Source organism: Alligator sinensis, unplaced genomic scaffold, assembly GCF_000455745.1.
Source record: "Alligator sinensis unplaced genomic scaffold, ASM45574v1 scaffold126_1, whole genome shotgun sequence".
NCBI lineage: Eukaryota > Metazoa > Chordata > Crocodylia > Alligatoridae > Alligator > Alligator sinensis.
The window spans coordinates 1,167,503-1,173,896 of NW_005841842.1; positions in this window are offsets into that span (position 1 = coordinate 1,167,503).

The following is a 6,394-nucleotide window of genomic DNA, read 5'->3' on the forward strand; positions in this document are numbered from 1 at the left end:
TGCCCCTTTTCTTTGGATCTCTCATGCGTATTTTAACAACTTTTTAGTGTTGAGACGCTGACAGCTCTCATTCCCCTGCTTAACTGGTGGTAGGTTAGGGTGCTTTTGGTGTCTTCAGGTAATATCTTATAGCTGGACAGCAGGGCTGATTGTATAGCTATATTAATATGTCAGACATAACATAAGAACTTGTATGAGATTGTTTGGATAGGGATGGTCCTGATTTCAGCAGGGTGTTGAACTAGATGACCTCCAGAGGTCCCTTCTATCCCTACTTTTCTATGATTCTATGATTAGGGGCATGGAGAAAAGAGCCCCTTCCTCCTAAAAGATTTCATGAAGACCATCCCCTACTTGTCTTGTGAGAAAGTGCAGGGGTGATGAGAAAAGCTCTATTTCACAATCTTTGGCTTCTGCAGTGATAAAAGCCTTTAAGCAAGTTTATCATTTCACAGCAACTTGCACAGATGGTGTCAAATACTAAAGCCTCTGTTTTTAACATGCGCATTTAAGGCCATGGGGAGCCATAGGACAAGCATCAGGTTGAACAAGCATGAATCAGGTAACCACAGCTGAGAGATTAGTGAGATACAAATAGGGCAGGGAGGACAGCTACTGGCATGAGGAGCAGGTTAGCAGAATAGGGATAGGAATAGGGGCCCTTAAAGGGCTTGGGGAGAGCATAGGGACTAAGGGGGCAAGTCATCAGGGCAAGGGAATAGGACATATTACCTGAAGAGAGGGCTGGGAGGGAACCTCAGGGGCAACTGCAGGAGGCTGGGCACTGGGTCATGGAACAAAGTGGGAATTTGGTGGGTGGAAGGTAGCTGGAATGCAAACAAGAGCATACTGTTCAGCACCATAGTTTATTTACTTACTAGATTTATAACTATGATAGTGATATTCATCCAGGGCTCTAGCCCCAGTAGTAGCTCCAGAAACATGCCCAGCCTCAGGTATTCCTGCCTCACTGAACCTATAAGGACCTGAGTTATGGAGTCTGTACCAGATGTACTGGCTTATAGGTGATGTGATATCTTACCTCAGTGACATGCTGTGAGATGTCCTTAGAGGCCTGAGTCTACCCTTATTTTTCCCTTTCTGTACTAGGTACCTCTCTTACATTTGGATCTTTCCAGTGGGTCTCCACTCAGGCTACCAAGAACCAACCAGTCCATGTACCAAGGGGTCTTTGCCCAATTATTGGAGGCCCTCACCCAGTATTCATCTGGTTACATCATCATCCATACTGATCCCACCACATACAGATGGATCATGCTGGATTTTTACCACATCACTAATCTTCCCTAATTCCTGGGTGATGTATTTATCATCTACATCAACATTGAAAACCTATGCAGGACACCCATTTATTCATGAACAAGCACTAGACTTGAGACAAAAACAATAATGCTCAATGGTGCTCTCTTAAAGTTCACAGATATGGACAAGTTCCACAAGCTCCAGCCATGACTTTTCCTTCTGGTCCTAGTCAGCCCATTCCAGGTGTTCCCTCAAGAAGAGTGTGCCCCAGGAGAACTGGTAAGTGACGAGCTGTCTTCCTGACTTACATTTTCACCATGTGCTAACTCACAGCTTCTTCCCCTCACCTCAAGAGCACTTAACCCTCATCTGTTCTCAAGAAACCATAACAGTTGTTATTCTCATGGGGTACCTTGTTACCCCACAATTCGGCATTGTTGGTCTCATGGGGTAACTTGTTACCTCACACACATGAACAAAATGGAACCAGTGACAACAGCATAAATGTACCAAAAACTATTTATTAAACATACAGATTGTTTGAAAGAGTATTTATGATGATTTGAACCCAAAATATTATTTAACTAGAACTATGAACAGAATTTAAACTTTTTTTAGAGTTTCAAAACGTGAATGAACAATTTACTAAGTCTGAAGTTCACACTGTTTTCAAAATAACAATTACTTCCAAAAATGTTTTCTAACTGTTTTAACTAAATGTTGCATCCTCACAAAGCAGCAGTGGTGTACTGTGGTACACACAAGCAAATCGCTTACAATCTTTGAATCATTTCTGGGTTTTGCGGTCATCTGTCCTTGGACAAAAAGCACAACGTTCACTTATGCTTGCAGAAGGTTCTACTGGGGTGTGTAGTGGCAACTTATAATTTAGGGCAGTCATACCAGACTTGATGGATTTAGACAGATTACGTGTATCCATCTTTTTTGTTTTATTTTTCCGTCAATCAACTGTTTTCCAAGCTCCTGCAAAAAAAACCTTGCCATCTTCTTAAATGTGATCTTTGCTTCCAGTTTGTGTTGTGGCCTAGCCAAATGATGAGGTTGCCAATGGCAGCCATATCCAGAATATTGAAAAATAATGTCATTGGCCACTTGTTGATTTCCCATCTGCAGTACTTCAGAGATTCGGCCATTGACTAAACAGGCAGCAGTCCTCTCCATGGTGGACGAAGCTGCCTCCAGCTGGTGGGCAGAGGGGGAAGGGAAGGATCATAGGGGAGGGAGGTACTGGGGCTGGGATGGGGACAAGCTGACCAGCTGGGGTTGGGGGCACAGGACTTGGGGAGGGAGGCAGGGGGGTGTGGGATGCAGGTGCAGCAGCGCTTGGAGCAGGGGCTATGTCCTGCTGCCGCTTGCCCCCTTCTGCCCAGAGCGAGCTGTGCCTGCATCATGCCCCCCCCACCCCGGCTGGGCAAATGGAATTATTCCACACCCCTACCCCACCACGGCTGCATAAGCAGTGGCATGGCAGAGCCCCCACTCCCAGAGCTTGCCCGGCCAGGCTGGGGGGAGGGGTGTGATGCAGGTGCAGCTTGCTTCAGGAAGAAAGGGGAAAGCAGCAACATGGCATAGCCCACTGCTTGCTCAGTCAGAGTGGAAGAGCCGGGAATGTATGAAGGTTAAAAGGTTGCCTCATAGCAGAAACTAGGTCTCTGTACAAGCTCCAACCAAGTTTCACAAATCTCTCTGCTGCCTCTCTCATGATATTTATGCTCTTCCCTGCAGCTCTGGTTCCTCACTTTCTGGTGTGATGCAAGGGATATGCAAAACAGCATTACACTAGGGCCAACATGTTCAGCTGTTGAGAGAAGTGTAAGTATTTCCAAAATGCCCCTTGAAGCCACCCATGAGATTCCTGCCTAGCCTTCCAGCCCCAACTATTTAACTGTGCCTTATTCATCACTTTGGCTGCCTACCTCCACTGTCCTTAGCCTGTCCCTACACACTGCTAAGGCATCCCATAATTTAATCTAGTCCTTACTCTGCTAAACAACTCCTACCCAGATCCACCTACCAGATCCAGACCTACCAATTCCAGATCCACCTACCAATTTCTCTGCAGAGATTAGACATGAGGGTGGATTGCAAGGAGGCTTTTTCATCTATAGAGGCATCTTGGATCAATTTGGAGCATGTGCAAGAATTGTGGGCTTTGGGGCCAAAGCTCTTTTCAGACTTAGTTTTAGTCATATAATGCGTATGCATTACATACAGTCACATACAGTGCAGTTCCCAAATCCTGGCAGGGTGAAGCAGAATCCTGGAAGGAGACCAATGTGGCTAACTGGAGTAGTAGGATTTAGGCCTATATATCACCAAGCCAAAAACTGCCAGTGTAATTTGACTGATTTCAGCGGATTTTTGCAAGGAGAGTTCCAGAATACGGTCATTCTTGTTGTGCACATGGGCATAATCCTCTTCACAGATGCCTTGACTCTTGGATTTTGCATTTGAGTAAGTTTATTTTTGCTGTACTTTAAGGATGTTCCAGAACTTTGAGCTATTTCCACCACACAGTGAAACTGCATCTTCATTATTTAAACATGCCCTTCCCAAGTGTTAGGTCCCAAACCTTTACCAGCCCATATGCTGCAGGAGTATGAGGCACTAACTGTAAGAGCAATATGTATGACCTACTAATTTATATCCAGTGGCAACACATTGTGGTTTAAGAAAGAGAAAGACTCTAAAAATCAGTAGATACATCTTTTGTACCTTGCACAAGATCTCTTTTACATAACACTAGGTAGTTAGTATTATTCGTCTACTGTTCCACAATGACACTTCTATACAATGATGAGTGTTTTATTTCACAATGTGTAATGTTGTCAGGTTTTCAAAATATTTTTATCTTTGAATAAGAAAAGGTCATGCTTTAAAAGTTTTAGAATGTTTTGATAGAAATCAATACAGTGAAGGTCAAGCTATCCACAATACATTTTTCGAATGTTTTATTTATTGGACTTACAGCTTTACAAATTACTCACATGGGATCCAACAAATTTATAATCTCTTGTCGTGTTCTTTCTAGGACTTTAGGAAATTTTCTGTTTTAAAATTTTTAAAAGAAAGATCTAACTATACCATGCAAGCTAGAAAATTACCTCCATTCTTAAAGTAGATCTGATGGGATTATTCCTTTTGTTTGGTTTATATCTCTGTTAGATTGCTGTGTGGAAATGAACTAAATGATGATGTAAAGATTGTTGGGTTGATATTGTGATTTACCATAAAGGCGGAGCCATCTTCAGGATTTTATTCTTGAGGAGTTTCAGTATTTCTTTTGCTGTTCTTCTTTTTCAGGGATTAATGTTTCATAAAAAGCCATGCGACTTCATATCAGAAGAGAATTTTTGATATAATGGTTTGATGCTTAGAATTGTTATTTCTTTGAAAATAATTTGGTACAAAACTTATATAACACTGCTTTATGGGAAAATTCTGTGTGCACAGGGACTTGTATTTGAAGCCAAGTTGGATGTATCTGTACAGTAAATGTGGAATTTCTTTTTAGAATTACAACTCCTATCCAACTCTGCTTCAAAGAGGTCTAGGTGGCATTTATGTTGTTTTTAGGCATCTAAGTCAGTAAGCATACTCATATTCCACCCAGTACAACACTTCAATATCATCAAAAATATTACAAGTCTTTATTTATCTCCATGTTAGCCTGAAGACATCCCTAGGTAATTGAATTTGGCCTACTGCACATGCCCAGAAGCAATCCAATATGGCCACCTAGGAGTCTGATTTCACTTACAAAATGTGGAATCCCACTTCATCTAGGAGAGGAGCCCTGAGTTCTGGGACCTGCTCCCAATATTTTTTTTATAAATTTAGCATGAAATAGCTACTCTATTGCAGAAGCAGGCTTGCTTTGCTTTGCTTTTACTTGCCCTGCTGACCCCAAGAATCTTTCATTTTTGACTGCCTAGTGGTCCCGCTTCAACAGTCAGTGTACATCCTAGTGGTTAGCACACTGACTAGGGAAGTAGGAGATGTGGGTTCACATTGTAGGGTAAAGTGGACCTAAAACCCAGATAGTCTACTTTCTGGGCAAGTACCGTAACCACTTGGTTATTATACATCAGGCAAAGAAGGGGATGACCCCTCCTTTACCTTATAATGAAGTCAAAACTGCTGTCTGTCAGAGAGGTTCACTGACTCAGGCAGATTTCTTCTTCCTAAGGAGTAGAATCCAAATGTGACATCTTATCTCAGGGGTCAGTTACATGGGATCTAGAGTAGGCTAAGGCTGTGTTAAGACTGGCTAGTTGAAATGTGAACCTCCTTGGGTACAATGGGATTGCTCCCCTGAGGTAGACAGACACACCTACTTTTGAAATGAATAAGACTAAGGGTGACTTTTTCTTCCTTCTGGGCCATCTAGGCATCTAGATCTGGTTGTCCACATGGTTGTCTAAGTACCAAAAATGCCACTTACACAGAGGTTAGCATTTTATTCTTGGGTATATAACCTTGTATGCATGGGTGACTATGTAAAACTACATATGAACTCAGACAGGGACTATGCACTGACAACAAAATATAAGAGCAACTTTCCATCTTTTTCCTACCTGGGGAGCCAGAGGACCTGGGTTCTAAGCCCCGTCATCCAAGGGGGTTTGAACCTGAATCTCTCTCACTTCACAGCAGAGCTGTTTTCCATGTTTGCCTTGCACAGAATTATTGGGGAGTGCCCTCCAGGGGCTGCCTGGGAAAGAATGGGAGTGTTGCAAAGGCATAACTTTACCTTTTTGGGAGCTTGGGAGGGTCTTTATACACTGGGGAGCACAGCATTATATCCCTCAGAATATCTTTCCTTGCCTTCAAATGCTGAGATTTTTTTTCAAATATGTGATAAAAAAAAATGTATTCTTTTTGTTCAGCAATCTTAAATATATTTTTGTTGGGTTTTTTTTTTAAAGAAAGTGTTGTAGGTTTGGAATCTCATGATTCTTTTTTGTGTGTTTATAAATAAAAGATACATTTTGCTAAAATGCAAAGATACGTGAAGAAAAAGTCATCAGATAATTAAATTCCTCAACTGAGGAGACATGGCTGAAATAATACTGGTCTGAAACCAACATTCATATTTCTGCACTGGATA